This window comes from Syngnathus scovelli, chromosome 19, assembly GCF_024217435.2.
Source record: "Syngnathus scovelli strain Florida chromosome 19, RoL_Ssco_1.2, whole genome shotgun sequence".
NCBI lineage: Eukaryota > Metazoa > Chordata > Actinopteri > Syngnathiformes > Syngnathidae > Syngnathus > Syngnathus scovelli.
The window spans coordinates 1690652-1707704 of record NC_090865.1 but is presented as its reverse complement, the minus strand read 5'-3'; the positions used below and the strand labels follow the sequence as shown (position 1 = coordinate 1707704).

General features: G+C 39.7%; 1 protein-coding gene and 1 long non-coding RNA gene across 2 annotated transcripts in view; one reads left to right on the top strand and one right to left on the bottom strand.

The window, feature by feature from the left end:
- The window catches only part of LOC125986598 (zymogen granule membrane protein 16), a 62340-nt gene that overhangs the window by 36220 nt on the left and 9067 nt on the right, over positions 1-17053 (bottom strand). The gene's annotated exons all lie outside the window — the stretch shown is intronic.
- Positions 10076-12205, top strand: LOC125986599 (uncharacterized). The gene is made up of 2 exons (XR_007487720.1): positions 10076-10180; positions 11934-12205. It is a non-coding gene; the product is annotated as an uncharacterized lncRNA (long non-coding RNA).

The window sequence follows — 17053 nt, the reverse complement described above, 5'->3', positions numbered from 1 at the left end:
TGACCTTATCGGTTTCATGTCAGCAAATGAGCTCAACGTTGGACAGGTGCTATAAACTTGCCCGCATGATGTGTATGTTTAACAAAATTCTGTCGCACCAAATAACGGCAGCAGCGTTGAAATGGTTTACATCATGTCACCTTTTTTTTTATGGGTCAGAGGGCCAGCCTTAAACACAATCAATGAGTGGCCCGCTCGCTTTGCCTTTAGGACACACGAGTCACGGCCCTCGATGCTTGTCGGAGCTTGTGCTTGTGAATGTGTCACGCTCCGGAGCTGCTGTTACCAAGTCAAAATAAATGGAAACTAATTTAGCAAATAGGGAACAAAAGCACCACCACATGGTACTTGACCTTTGTGACCCACGGGTTTGACCAACTTGATTTCTCTGGTTGTTTGTTGCTTCAGTTGAAAGAGTCAAAACGTTTCACGTCGCAGTAAATTTGTGACTAATTTGATTAAGGATTATATTTATTTTAGTGTTGATACTTTTTGTGATATTTTCATGGCTAGCAGCCTGTAAAATGTTTTACAGTATAATATAAAATGGATGGTAAAGACAGTTTTCTTGGAAGAAGAAATTATTTTGCACCCCCCTCTGACTTTCCGCCGCAGGTATAAATAGTCTCATATGTCTATAAAATTTTTATAAATGTGTTAATTGACATTAAAGAGGACAAAAAGAAATATAAATCTGCTCAATAATTTAATAAACATTGAGACAATGAGAGCACTATTGCCACCTACTGTAGTGGATGTGCCATTGCACTGTATTCTAGCGCAGTTTAAAAATATATCTTTCCTGCAAGTCTGCTTTTCAGTTGGTACTCCCACAGAATAAAAACAGGAAATGTTAGGATGGACTGCCAAAATGTGATGGCACATGTTTTTAATACTTCTTTGTGGAATTCAATAAAACACCAAAGATTCTTTGGCCGTGGATTATTTGTCATAGGTTTTTCTAATGACGGCAGATTTTCGAATTTCTGCGGTCTATCTGAGAACGTAGCATACATATGCGCTTTTAGAAAACGGTAATCAACACCAAATGTGTGTCGCAAGAAAATCCTTTACATCATCGATCGCATCAATCGCAACCCCTGCTGACTTTTTAGATTCCCCGCTCTCATTCATCCTGTGACTACGACGATTGAGATGTTTTCGACTAAACACCTTCATATGCGGAGGCGAGGTTGCCAAAAAGCGCCCCACACGTGGAGATGGGGCCCAACGTTATGGCCTCTCGGCGCTTTATTAAATCCCACTTGGCTTGTCAAGGCTATTTATGGGGATTATCCCCGAACACCACTCTCAGGAAGATACGTGCTAATCCGAAAGTGCCCAGTGAGAAGGTGAATTCCCAAATGAAGAAACTAATGACTCAGCTTTTTTTTTTTTTTTCCCCCCGCAGCACTTAACCAGGAGTCTCTTCTGGGATGATAAATCAACGTTCATATCCACCTTTGATACGGAACATGTGGACTATTTGATTTCTGTCATGTTGAAATGTATTGGGGATTACAAAATGTAAAAACAACGCTGGTATTTGCAAAGAAAACTGTCATGCTATTGAAACCACAGCCTTTGATGAGTGATTCATTTTGGGTGTTTAACTTTTTGTGGGATTTAGACCAGTCCAATGGGAGGGCATGACTTAGATTTAATTTGTGTAAAACCATAAAGATAATGGCTTTGAATATTATGAATACATAAAAAAAAAAAAAGAGCTGGACAGCTGAAGGATATCTCCATTTTGGCATTCCGACTTCACGACGCAGCTTTATTCGATCAAATTCCAATTCCCCAAATAAAAGACCTTTCATCTCCATTTACGGTGTCGTTTCGATGCTCTTCAAAAAATAACAACGGAATTTAACAGCGACTATGAGCCCACTTGGGGTGTTTAAGATAAATCAATCTAAAGTTGGAGGAGAGGGTTGAGGCTCCCACCTTGAGGCTTGGTGTCAAGGAGGTGTCACCAGATTGTGTCCACACACAAGTTCTCCTGTACTTACAGTTACGTCTGGTATCTGTTGAAAAGGTGTCAGGACAGCACAGGAGAGTATGCTGACTGTCTTTTCACTCGTCTATTTTTACCGACCTACTGACAGCTGGACAGTGTAGCGGCGCATGGAAGCTCTTCTGACAAGTCCGATGCATTCTGATCAGAAAATTGAAGGAATTATGAAGAACAGAATCCAGTTTCAGGCTATTCAGCTCACTCAATGTCAATGTGGTCAATTTGCTGGCACGCTGTGTGTCTGCGCATGAGTTAATGGGATTAATCGGTTCCCCCGAGCGCTCCTTAATAAATCTTACATCAATTTCAGCGGTTAAGTCCCGAGCGCTGCTTCTTCTCATTCCACGGAGTTTTATTCCCTTTCCTCCTGACCGCAAATGCCTGAACTGTCAAAATACAACCAGTGTCCCATATGGAAGTTGAAAGATGGCATCTGTGTTGAAAAGATATCACGCTCCCATAGTCGCTGAATAGACTCTTTGTACGTATTTGCCTTCTGCGGAGTGTCACAAAAGTCCTACGCGGTTTCTTATCTGAAATGAGTTCCAGACTTTTGCCTGAATGTTTGGGGCAATGGAGGAAAAAAAAAAAAGTGTGCTATCTTCCATCATGTTGGTGATTTGTCATGGCTTTTGAAGGTCAAGTTATGTTGTAAAATGTTGTCACTGTGACTCACAGGGATCATTTTCACTACCTCATTATTGAAAACATTGGCAAGAAAAAAAAAATGGAAATGGCAAGGAAGAGAGGCATATAAGAGCCGCTGACGCATTCAGTGAAGATTCAAATTCAAATTGTCAACCCCTGAATTAAAAAATCCAGTTACTGTATCTGCCTCACAATCAAATGTTTGAATCTTGATTTGTGTCTTTATGTCTTTTTTTAAATTTGTATGTCTTTATATGTCGAGTTTGCATGTTCTGCTCAGGCTTGCCAGTTTTCCCAAGAAATGCACGTTAAGTTTATTTGAACACTAATCAAGCATAGGTGTGAATTTGACAGTGACTGATTTTTTGTCTATGTTTTCCCAATTCATCCGTGACCCCAAATATTTGGGGTTTTTTTCTTTTTCTTTCACACCTTCTCGAGATTGAGTTCACCTGTCCTGTCAATTATGTCACCTAATCCCCGCCCACCATTTCCCAGCCAATCAGCTCCTCTTTCACACAGATTATTTCATCCATTTAATTTTTCAGAGTCTATTTAGTCGACCAGTTTCAGATCTGTTTTACACGTGCGTATATTCTTTATCTGCCTGAATCGCACAGTTTGAAACCGCTTTGACATTTTTCTGACTATGAATGGAATGCAATGAAAGAGCCATACATTGCTGCTGGTCCTCCCAAACTTCCCTCCTCCACTTTGACAGCTTATGGAGGGGAGCTGTTGTTTTCTTGTTTTCCCTCTGGAGCTCAACAGCCATTATTGGCATTAAGTAGGTCAACAAAAGGGGCTCCGTGGCCGGTTCCTGGCAGACGGCTCTCATCTATACACCTTCCATGTGTTTGCAATGGCTGAGTACATTTGGAGCAGTGCCATACTGCTTGTTGAAGCCAGCCGTGCAACCAAGCTCTCTAAAGAACGGAAAAGGAAGTTTTGGGTTGGAACCAAAGAGTGCTTGTGGTTAGAGATCATCTCCATCAATCTTCCAGCTACTAGGCATCTTGTCCAGGCTTATTTTGTAATGTGACCAGACAGCTGCTCTTTTGATTGAAAGAAATAAAACTACATTATTAGAATTTTTATCTGGTTTAGTATGAAACAAATCAAGATTGCCATATTGCTATATTTTTGTTTGCTGGATTGCTTTCAGTTTTTAATCATAGAAAATAAAGAGTGAGTGTTACATGATTGCCATCTGCAGGACATGCTGTGCAGGCATGCATTTAATTTTAATTTCACTGACTCAGTCGGCCTTGTTGCCATGCACTAGATGGAGACAAAGTCTAAATTGACACCACCAGTGCTGCAAGTTGCTCTGTAGTTTTTTTAACTCTCCACGTTTCCACGTGTGGAAATTTTAATCAATTTAAAAAATATATCAAAGAATGAGGGTAAATTTCCCAAAAATATTTTCAAGTCAACGTGTGTTTTTCCCATGAAGTTGTAAGTTTTGTTTGTATGACATTTATCAAACACAAGATGGCACTAGCACTCAATATATTCCTCATCCAGAGGATGATAGAACAAAATTTGCAATTTCTACATGTTTGCTGCATATGCAGAAATCCAGAAAAATATACAACTCAAGGCAGCGGCAAATAAAGTCAACGTGAAAAGTCAATCTTTTTATTTTGTTTGGGGGTAGTGGGTCAAATCAGATTTCAGCTTCTGTGCTGCCATGTCAATTTCATCTTGGCCTTAGGAATGCTAACAGATATAACTTAAACTGTGTGAAATTTTAATATCCGACTTTATAAACTGATTGCTCTGAAATTATGCTGAAACCTTTCCCACTATAGTCTATAAACGTAATGGAATAACTTAGTGAGTCATCAGTATAACACTTGATTTGGAGCAGTATGTTTTCAGTTAATCATAATGGGTTGGAAAAAAAAATCTAATTTTCTCCATGAGAATGTGACATTTAGCCAAACGAAGATTAGAGCCCGCATATTGACGAATCTGGATGCCCGCACAGGATAAAATATGAACTCAGTTAGTCGGTGAGATCTCCATGAATTTTTATCTCGTAAATCAAATAGTTTCTTGACTGAAGTTTGGATGAGAAGCCAGCGAGAACATTCTACATAAATATTAATTATGAACATTCCCAGCTTTCAATCACCCTCCCTAACCTCATCTCCACCCCTTCCACTCTCCAGATTTTTTGTTTTGGACAAGAGAAATGCTGTGATGCTCTGCCAGTGGTACTCGGGCTGCTCAAATATTTGAGCTCCGAAGCAGCCAAGTTGACTCAGCTTGGAACATGGCTTTCCCAGAGCTTTGATAAGGTGCCTGTGTTGAGCCCGGGCTTCCAGTCAGCCTGCACAGTGAGTCTCTTGTGCATCTCCCCGTCTTGTGTCCGTTGGGAATTCAAAACAGACGGTCAGGAGAAAGGGCCAGACAGCCACATGAGAGAGAGCGAAAGCATCCGAGACGGACGCTGCGTCAGGAGTTTGACTATTCCGAGATGTTGACTGGCAAAGATGGACTTAAAGTGGTTGAAGCTAAGCTACTAACAGTTTGTGGGTGGTAGCTGAGAAATAGTTTTGATTTTAATGAGGTGTGCTTTAATTTCAGACCAGAGAGTATCCACTGCACTGGCGGAGCTAAAGGGGGGGCTGTGAGGGCACGGTATCCCCCCCTCTAAAAAATATTTGTACTATCACACAATAGCAAAAGCCTCTCTAATATCAGCTCATTTGAGCTTATTATTGTTACTTTGCCAGTCATATTTTCGTGAGAGAGTGGATAAACAACATCAAAAGTGTTTACTTCAATATATGATGCACGCAGGGGTGGCACAAGCCTCCCCCGCTTAAACAACTGGAAGAATCATTTCCATATCAAGATAAGAAAAGGAAGGTCATGAGTATTCTCGCTATTTTCTCCCACTTTGTTTGGGAAAGGCCAAAAAAGTCAATAATGCAGATCTGAATACTTGAAATGCAGCAACAACAAGAGGGCTCAGGGAGTGTGAGTAAAAAATAAAAAAAATCGTATTTATTGTATCTGAAATTAGTATCTTCCATTGACATCAACCATTATCCTCATAAAAAAAAAATCCACTGATCTAATTCAATCACCCCTTGAAAGGTTTAATGCTCTTCTACGTATTTATATGATCGGCATGCTTGATTTGAGTTCGTCTCGGTAAATCACCACGCATCTCTTTTATATAATTACAATCTTTCAGCTTTATAGTAACTACATTTTTCCCCCTGCAATAAATCCATTTACTCTCAAAAGGAAACAAGAGTTTTCATTCTCAACTTGTAATGAGCTCTTTAAAGTTTGACTGACATTTACTAAGAGCGATTATCCTTGTCTTGCACCGAAAAAGTCAACAACTCACCTTTCAAGTCATTAGTATGATTTCTAATCTTCCTTGATGAGCTATTTTTCATCTGCAACCACTCACCTAATACACAAATGCAATAATGTACACACAGACACACACACACACACGAGTTTCTTAGTCCAGTTAATATGCAATTACAGTGGAGGCTAATTAACATTTTAATTAAGAAGCACATAATTGGAATACAGATCCAAATATTAGCGGGGTGCTTAATTGGGAGGAGGCAATCAAGTCCCTGCTATATATTACAGATACATAAACTGATAGCCTTTTATGAGTTGAAAGAATTATCCACTATGGTAAATGAATTTGGGTGTGCGCCAAATAAACCAATTAAAATGTATTTTTTGATAGATTATATAACAGAAAGCATTTGCTACATAGATAATATAAGAAGGAAGAGAATATAAACCCCACCCCATGTACTGCTGAGGTAATGGCGAGTTGGATTTTTGTTGCCATAGCAACTAGGGCAGCTTCTTGAGTGAGCAGAACCCACAATAAGGTAGGAAAACAAGAGTGAAGGGAAAAAAAAAAATGTTTTTACGCATGAAGGCAGCATTTCAAACACAACACAGTAGTTTCCAATTTTTAATTCATATTTTTTCCACATGTGCAGATGCTTTCCCTTCCCAAATCTCGATGACGCGGTATTCCGCTGGAAATAACGAACCAAGGCAAGATGACCGGACAAACTGGTCCATGTTTTGTGGAGACACACAGGGAGTCGAGATAGCTCTGTCAGGGTGATCCGACATACAGGATGTCAATTTGTTGAGTTTGATTACAGGGTAATGTCGCTATGAAGCTGTGCCAGAGCAAAAGCAATATATAGAAGGTGCTATATATTATTATTCATTGCAAATAAATCTCAAATGTTAATTTAACGTAATATAATATTCCTTATGACCTCTCTGTGAAACTCTCGCTGCTTGGACGTGGCTGACCGATGGGCCGGTTCCTGGCAAGTTTCTGGACCCTGCAGCCAGTGAAAGGCTCAACTTTAACTACACTCCACTTTACACGGCCGCTGTGCATATTTCGTTCCACGGTGTTGGAAACCTAAGGACTGGAAGAAAGACATCCCACTTCCTGTCTACATAGCTGAGAAAGAAGACTAAAAAATTTCAGACTGGAAGAAATCGGGTACACTACGTACAGAAGCATGAAGCACACTGGTTTGAGGTTGTGAGCACAGGCAGAGCTAGAGGGGGGGTCACGGGGGCACTGACCTCCCCTAAAAAATATGCCAAACCTAAAATGTCTTTTTGTAATGAGCACAATAAATTACTGTGAGTGAGAAGCGTTAGGTAATCGAGCCTTCATACATATTCATCACACCCACACACAGAGTGGTGATTTCATATCGCGTGCCAAGTGTCTGACACCTGTTTAGTCATTTCATTGCTAACCACAAAAGTGAAGTTCAGGCAAAATGTCATATTCGGGGGTCGGCATAGGGCAGCCTGTCAGCAGAGGGATGAGTGTGTGTCAACATAGGGTTACACACACACCTGTGATAATACGCCTTTTTTATAGACGCTGCCACACAACTGCAAGTCGCCGTGTCAGCATTTTAATTGCTTGCTTTTATGTTTCTCATTTTAGTCCAAATGTAATACAGGAGTGATGGCTTGATTTTTAACCACAACTGAATATATTATTATTATTATTATTATTATTATTATTATTATTACTCCAGGGAATGTTTGTTTTATAGACTGATCGGAGCCCATTTGGGTTTTATGGCCAAAATCCTTTTTTGGAGAGTCATTTTCATTCTTTTGTCTTGTGAAATGTATCCATTTGGGATTGTTCTCGTTACGACTGCGGGTGAGCTGGAGCTGAGCCCGGCTGACAGTTTAGAGGAGGGAGGGGTACACGCCAGACTGGGCCCCGGCCAATCACAGCTCGTGTAACACTGCAAAGTTATTCTCATTATGTCAAAAGAAAATCTTTTTGAGAGGAATAATCATATTCAATAAACCTTTTTTGTTTTATTTTAAACTGAGTTGTGTCCATTGGGGTTTCTGTTCAGGATGAAACAATTACGAAACAGTTTGAACGTGTCGAGTATTTCAAGAATGTCTTGCTTAAACTTCCCGTGGATAGTTTCTGGAAAGATTTATTGAATTTACTGGAAATTATCTGTCCCTTTGCAACCATTGTTGAAACTGCTCTCGCGTAAAAGCAACGGAAAAGAATCTTGAATTGATAAAAGGAAAGGAAAAGAGGGATTATGGAAAACAGATGCTTTTTATTACCACCTCCTAATTCCACCTCTCTTTTTCAAAAGTACACATTTAAAAAAAAAAAGAAGCTAAGCGAAATCATATGCTAAAGGATTGTAGTCACATATGAATGTTATATCTTAAAAATGAATATTAATCTAGGACAGTCATCTATTTTTGGCGTAGAGAAAATAACCTACCTCGTTGTTTTGGCCTCAATACTACCCTGGATGAAAATCAATAATCACCTCTCTCAAATGAATACAAGTGTGCTTGAGCTATAATTAGCGTATAAAACACAATTACTTCTCGAGTGGTTTGAGCCACTTACAGCTCACAATGTTCATCCAAGAAACAGTAAAATCACCTCACTAGAAATTAATTGTTTCGACTAAGAGTTAAGCATTCCTGCAAATGTCTCATTTATCTCTCACTCTTATCTCTGTCTGCCAAAAGAACTGTTGGTGGTTTTGGAAATTTATAATTGTAGTCACACGTGTGGTAGCAGTTATGCCAAAAATATAAAAACAGATTGAAATCATGGCGTTTACAATTTAATTTAAAAAAAATCTTTAAAAAATAAAAAATCTTAAAAAGAAAATTTTTTAAAAATCTGCAAATGATCATGTACACAACATTCATTTTTTCTTCAAAGCTAGGAAATATCTTTTCTATTTCTGAATCCCAGTTGAAATATCTCAATGTGTGTAGTTTAGTGTAAGTGCGTTCCTAATCCAAACTCCCAGTAGGTACACGGTGGACAGACGAGTAGTGATGAATCAGCTCGGAGTATATAAATAAAAACACGAAGAAGTGCCGAGAGCAGCGAGAGCCGCGTTGACTACGGCGAAGGCTAAAGCAATCATTGCATGGCCGCTTTTGGTTGTGTTTTTTCAACTGGGATGGAGCGATGGCTGGCTTGGCATTAGTCGCAGTGAGGAATGAGAAAATGATGGGAGGCCTTTAACCGCAAATTGTCGCGCCTCTGTTATTATGGCGAGGTTGAGCGCTAGCAAATAGTTACATGGCCTGGTGGGCTTACACAATGGGCTTTTCTATATAAAGGGAGACGTGGGTTTGGCCGTCCACCTTGACCTCAGCGGGAGTTTGGAATTTAAACCCACCACATAGCAAGAAATCAACAAGGGGGAAAAATCGGTCCAGATAAAATGAAAAAAATGACACTTGGATTGACACCAGCTGTTCAAGTGGCCACCTTTTATGGATTGTGTGCCACAAATACATAAATGATCTATTTATTTGACTCGAACATGATTTGCAGTCCGGAATTACAACCAAGTAATCTCGTGCGACAAAGAGTGAGGATTTAAAAGGATGAATTAGACAGCCTTGTCCAATGTCAAATCTGCTTTTTATTGTGGACCACCCTTTGAGAATCTCTGGTGTACATGTGTTGAAATGTAATCTTGCCAAAGTTGGAATGCGGCATCATCCTGTTACTTGGCTGGAGATTCACAAATGTGTTATTTGTTAGCTATTTTGCAAACGGATCATTTGTCATTTACCCTTCTTGCGTATGGAAGGAGATTATATTATATTATATTATATTATATTATATTATATTATATTATATTATATTATATTATATTATATTATATTATATTATATTATATTATTGTGTGTTGTATTGTATTCAACAATATAGGGGTGGGCAATGCTGCTCTCTGTAGGCTCGGAGGGATAGGGCAGCCTATTGAAGGAAGTGGAATTGGAACCGTGAGTGTCGAGGGTACCTGAAAATGGTATATCTCAGAGCAATGAGATGAAAGTGGCATCTCCAAGGGTCGTGCGGTGTAATGGGACAAAGGAGAAAGCTTCACCTGGCCTCAGTGGCTGGACTAGGATACCTTGCGGTGTTAACGAATGGTCCATGCTGCTTAGGAGGTAAGTCATTCCATCATGCAAACCTGAATGTCCTTGAGTTATTTGTCCAGCCTACAAGTACACTATGTCATTTCAAATGCAAGCCTTCATTATCCTCTATCTGGTCATAAACATACCTCTTGATCAGTAAATTATATCCTTGCCCACGCATCTCTTTTAGCTGCCCACAAACATTTGCATGTAGACAAGCGAGGCACTGGTAAATTTACCGAATGACACAAAGGACAACACTGTGTGAAGATTTACAGCTGGTGTGTTGTTGCCTTTGAGGAGGAGACACCTCCAGAGATGTCTCGTTGTGCTGCTATTAAGATTAATAGTGTTAGTATTTACAAGGCGTGCATTTCCCCTAGAGGGCCTTGCATGGAGTCACCCCATGCCAAACTGTTGAAGAAGGTTATGGAGGCTGATGGAGTGTGTGGGAGAAAAAAAACATTGTTTGTTCTGTCTCACCGCTTAATATTTCCATCCTGGTTATTGTTGGTGACAATTGAGGAATATTTGAATGAAGCTTCAGAGTTGATAAGCAACCTTTTCCTCTAGCAATCTGTTTGTTCACCCTTTCCTACAATTATCATCGCATAAAATGGATGCATAAATGTCAGCGTTAATCAGTTTCCCCGAACGTCAAAGTTCACTTCGTTTCCCCCCCACACACACACACGATTGCGCAATCCACCTCCAAGAGCGTCCGTCTTACTATGTTTAATTATGATGCATGAGTTTGATTGTGTCTGACCGTCAGAATCCTTCGCCTGACATTAATCTCAGTTCACATTTCCTGCCAAAACATAAAACGCCATTTCAAATGTGTGCCGAGTTGTGTACAGCGAAAAAGCAATTTAAATATACGATTAGATCAACACACTAGGAATGAACATCTTATCCGATAAGCCTTTTTTTTTTTTGCTGGTGTCTATTTTTAGCTCCTTTTAAAAGAAATGACACGTACAATCCATGCAATCTGTTCCGCATCATTTCAGATCTTGCGAAGAAGCTTTCCTCCCCTCTTTTATCTCTATATGGTTTGACGACAGGGTGGACGTAATGGCGAATTCCTTAGCGGCCAAGATGTCTGAAGCCCCATGAGATTATTGACTCCACTCGGAAAAGTCTGATTTCCCACTGACAGCGTGTTTTCTCACCTTTGTCATCTGACATTAACTAAAAGGTCCCCGCTCATGTTTTGCGCTTTCACATATAGTTCCGCTTTCTTCCAAAGCGCCTTTTATCGATTGTTATGTAAGAATTTATTTCATCGATGAGCAGCTGGCGGTTGATACAAAGGATCGTTTTGTGTTTGTGCAATTTGAGGTGTTTTTGTTCTTTTTACATCGCCATGTTTACTTTGCATTATTTTTAGGTCCAAACAAAAAAAAAAAAGGTGCAATTTAATTCTTCTCCCACTTTGCAGTAGAACGGTGCAAACTAACGAGAGCCTTGGGAATGTTTGCATGCTATAAACATAAAATGACAGCGATCTCCATTTTTGGGTAATGTTTCAGCACCATATGTCTGTCATTAGAATCAGTCGGCGAGTCCAGACACCGTGCGGGTTTTTGTGGAGCGCGGAGCCAAGCCAAAGCAAACTAAGTCAATCTAATTTCAGAGGCAACCTGAGCTGGTAATGTCACGTTGTGTCACTGTATGTTCTTTTGAAAAAGGTGAATATCCACGTTGACGCACTACGGGAAACGCTATGAGAGTTATTTTTCTGTCTCCCGATATTGGATTAGTGCCCTGTTTTTTTCAGAACGTCATCATATTGAAGCCAAAGATTAATCCAGACCATTGGGACAGCAGGAGAGGAAGCAGGATGATATCACATTATGGCCGACATGATGGTTTTCAAGTGGATTTGGCCCGCTTTGTTCTCATGGGGATAAATTTGCCGTTTATTGTCAGGATTGATCAAAACATGAATAACTTGAGAGGAAATTACAACGGGGATGAAAGAAATATCTTTTTTTCTAGGTATGGATCTTTTTTTCATATGACTGGTTGACATAAATCTCACAACAATTATATTAGCCAAGTCTTGTTTGATTTGTCAGGTTGAAGATATTCTAATTAATGGCAAATGTTAATTACATGTCACTCCCCATCGTGTACAGCGCTCAATATCTCATCCTGGGCTTTTGTCGCATGAGCCACGTTCCTGATTGACTTGTGAATTAATCAAGACTTGCAAACATCTCAGTTCAATTTCAAAAGTCAAACAGCGTTGTCGTCATTCTCCGCCAGCTGTGCAGAGGCTGAACAGATGCGAGCAACTGGGATGCACCCATGTGTTTATAATCTATCACATCATTTGACAACGTGTGAGTCAAGACAAGGGAAAAAGAAAAACAACTCAGGTTGGAATACTCCAGCTGCATCCTCCACAATTTAATTCGAACTGCATTACCTTTATCACCCAACAGGGGGCACTTTAGACAATAATTTACGCAAATCTACGCATTTATTAGCAGTGAACGGGCAAACATTTGTTCGATGAATATCAATCAGGGCCGAGAACTTTTCCCATCAGCTTTCGGTATTCAAAAGACGTAAAACACACCAGTGAGCAATAACAATAAATGCTAATTGCACAGGTAAACTTGCACGCCTTTCTTGGAGCAGCTGTAGGTGCAAGATGGATGGAATGACATAACGCTTATCTCCCCTCTTCTGAACCGAGGTAATGTCCCGTGAGGAAGCAGGTGTGTGAGGGAAGCCGGAGATGGACCGCTGAAGATTAATGGAATGCCTCCCAGTCGTTTTACAGTAGTGCGTTTGTGCGGGAAGAAAAAGAAAACCATGCCCTTGTTATCGTTATTTTTTGCAATGTGAATTTATTTAGATTTGTTTTTCCGCTGCGGACAAAGTTCTAAACAAAGCAATAAATAGCCGCGTTGCAATACAATGCCTCATCGTGATGTAACCGGTGTGAAATCATCCGAAATGATTCATTCGGAAAATTCTCCGCTGACGGTCGAGCCACCCTTGTGAACCTATATAGGGAATCGTTTGGCATAAATCCCATCATCGTTATGAGATAGGATTCCCACCAAATGGCGTGACCTAAGATCACCCCCCGTTATCCTGGAATCACGGCCGTCTTTGAGATTGGAGGTAACCGCATGCCGTCGGTGATCAGAGGAGCCATTGTGTAGTCTTTCTTGAATTTCAAAATGGAACTCGTGCTTTCCAAGCTCAACTGCTGCTGGAGTAAAAAGAAGAAACGGCACAAATGTCTGACAAAAGCCTCTGTGTATGTTCAGCCATGTGTAGACCACAGTGGTTGATTTTGTCAGGCCCGCTCTCTCTGCTTTTGGCAGACAAACATGTACGCAAAATGTTTTGATGACCTCTCACAAAGCCATGAATATTTCAGACAATACATTTATGTACATGCGTACATAGAAAAAATGGTGTTGAACTTATTCTTGAAATGTCAGAGCGCTCGGATTGGAGAGTGCACATGCTTCCAATTAGGACTCAAATAACCAGGAGGAAAGCGTTGATTTAGGAATAGAATTGAAGAATGACTTTGATTACCTCAGAGACGAAGGGGACCTCGATGTATCATTCTCAGCACCAAACATTCTTAATTAAGAGACTGAATGCACAGAAAATGAAAAAGTAGAGTATTGGTTGGGGTTTCTTTCCATTTTCTTTCAAAATAAGCCTTATGTCAAGAAGCATCTACGTCATAGTATACAGTAAGAGTCAGTTGTTTTCCTTTCATGTGCACTTTGTCCTACATATTTGTGTATTTGGGAGTAAAAAACAGGAACTCCACTTTCAATTGCTTCCAGATGTGGAATGCCAGAGATAATCTGTCTTTGTGGATCTCGGTGAGAATGGGCTTCCTTGCACAAGGGTTCGGTCTCGGGGTTTTAGACATGTGCAAATTATAACAAATAGAAAGGCTTCCAAAAGACATAGACTCAAAGGAATGTGATGGAATTGGAAAAAAAAAGTTGCAAGAATTCCATGACATACTTTGAAGAAGATGAATTCCTTTCCTTTGTTTGTCTTTCTTTTTCACAATTGTGTTTACAGCATCTTTGGTGTTTCATTGCTGATAGTCTGTCATCGCTTTTGAACTGGTGATGGATAACAAATGCTTACTGTGTGAAAAAGAAATCTTCAGATAAGACGACATGAGATCTAAATGTAGTTTTACTGCAGTAGGAAGAATTTAGTAGGCTCGAACACTTGAGTAGAGGAATTCCAAAGAAATTAAGCAGCCAAGAACATCTTGGCAACCAATCAGTGTCAAGTTTCCCTCTTTGGAAAACGATCATTTGTTCACATATAACCAGACATATTTGTCTTTATGTGGAAATGTTTTTGGCCATACAGACAAAAAGTCTTTTGTCCTTCCTTCTTCAAAAGACTAAAAATCGTTATCTTAAAAATGGGACGTCTCTCTGCCGTGTTATTGAAGGATTCTCTCGCGGTCAGCGAGGCAACGTATCGAAAAAAAAGGCCGATTGCAGATCACGAAGCATAACAAGATCACGTTTCTGAAAACAGAGTGCCACTGTGTTTCAACACAGAAGTGAGGGGAGGAAAAATAATACGCTGGATTCCACCCTCGTTGTCGCCTCAATAGAATGTGAAGCGAAAATTGGAGCTTCTCTTGCATCACCCCCCAAAAACAAATGTCACATACCAGAATCAAATGCCAGAACTAAACCAAGTAAAATATTTACCGTATTTTCCGGACTATAAGTCGCTCCGGAGTATAAGTCGCACCAGCCATAAAATGCCCCAAAAAGTGAAAAAAAACATATATAAGTCGCTCCGGAGTATAAGTCGCATTTTGGGGGCAATTTATTCGACAAAATCCCACACCAAAAACAGTCATGAACGAGCAACAACAGGCTAAACGATAGCAACAACAGGCTAAACGATAGGTATGCTAACGTGACAAACACAAACAAAGAGCTGAGAACGGGCCTGACGTAACATATAGAGTGATTAAGGACAACTATTACATGAATAACATGTTTATAAAACCATCAGTGTCACTCCAATTCATTAAATAGCAACAACAGGCTAAACGATAGGTATGCTAACGTGACAAACTCAAAGAAAGAGCTGAGAACGGGCCTGACGTAACATATAGAGTGATTAAGGACAACTATTACATGAATAACATGTTTATAAAACCATCGGTGTCACTCCAATTCATTAAATAGCAACAACAGGCTAAACGATAGGTATGCTAACTTGACAAACACAAACAAAGAGCTGAGAACGGGCCTGACGTAACATATAGAGTGATTAAGGACAACTATTACATGAATAACATGTTTATAAAACCATCGGTGTCACTCCAATTCATTAAATCCATCGATCGATCTTTGTCAACAATGGGTGCGCACGGCTGAGGGCGCTTGCGCTTCAAAATATTCCACAGGCTCATATAACGATAGATAAACTATATTTTAAATAACTATAATACAAGCCAATAATATTATCAAACCATCCGTGCACTTTAATTCCATTAAATCCATCGATCAAATTCCTCGTCCTTTGTCAACATCGCCGCGCGTGCGCCCTGACGTCACCCTCGTCTTTATTCCACAGATCTACTATATAACTATATTGTAGCATTAACAAAGTACAAGGATAGACGTAGGTTTGGTAAACGGCTCTTTATTAAACAAAACAAACTTCCAAGCGTGTGGCGGCGTGGACTTCCAGACAGACCGGGCGTGCGTAATGGCCATGTCCGAGCCCCGCGCACCGTTCGCGGACAACCACTCGGCCGATCGTCGGCCCCCGACTCAGTAGAGACCGGGCGTGCGTAAAAGCCATAATAGTTTTTCAAACCTTCTATGTCACTCCAAATCCTTAATTCCTTCAAACTCTTTGTCCTCCGTGTCACTTAGAAATGATCACCGCTAATGATGCCGGTCGTCCTTGTGTGGGCACGTTTGTATGTAAACAACCGGCGCGCCGCGCTACTGACGTCACTTGAAATAGTAATCCATTGGTACATCACGGTTCTCCAAACTTTCTTTCTGCTGCTCGATTACTGTTTTCAGCTGCATATTTTACAACTTGAAGTTTGTAACCTGTAAAATATGAGTTTCTTTTTGGTGCCATTTTTCTTAAGCCCACCCAGTTGATGAGTCACGGCCAACGGTAAAATTTAGAGCGCCCTCATCCAGTTTCGTCTGAAAATATAATTTTTTTTGGTTGTTTTATCAAAGTCAAAGTCTGCTTTATCGTCGATATATTTTTTTTATATACTAAGACACACAAAGAGATTGAAATTACATTTCCTCTATCCCTCGGTGAGATAGTACACATATGCATACAAGCAACACAAAAAAAACCAAGAAGGCACTAACAATGAATAAATAAGAGTATTGAATAAATGATAAATAAACAAATAATAATAAATAATAATAATAAATATAAGAGGAGCAAAAATGGAGCAAGTGTACATACAGCAGACAGTGGACTTGGATATGGTGCTTTAAAGTGTTAATTGCTTTATTTGATGTTTTCTCTATTTTTTATGTTTTGAATATGTTCAAGATAAAGAAATAAAAGCATGTGAAGTGATCAACTATACTAAAAATAACATGGGAAGTGGTCAACTATACTTGTAAGTGATGTCTTAATGATCAAGTAAAAATTTGTGAAAAAAAAACATATATAAGTCGCTCTTGAGTATAAGTCGCCCCCCCATCCAAACTATGAAAAAAACCGCGACTTATAGTCCGGAAATTACGGTAACCTTTTTTTTTTATGTGGTGCTGTTTTACAGTGTCAATGTTTACCTTATGTGTGTGGTTTTCCTTGTGTGTTTTTTGTTCCAGTTCATTGTGCTCTAATTCCATCAAACATATATTAAAAAATATATAT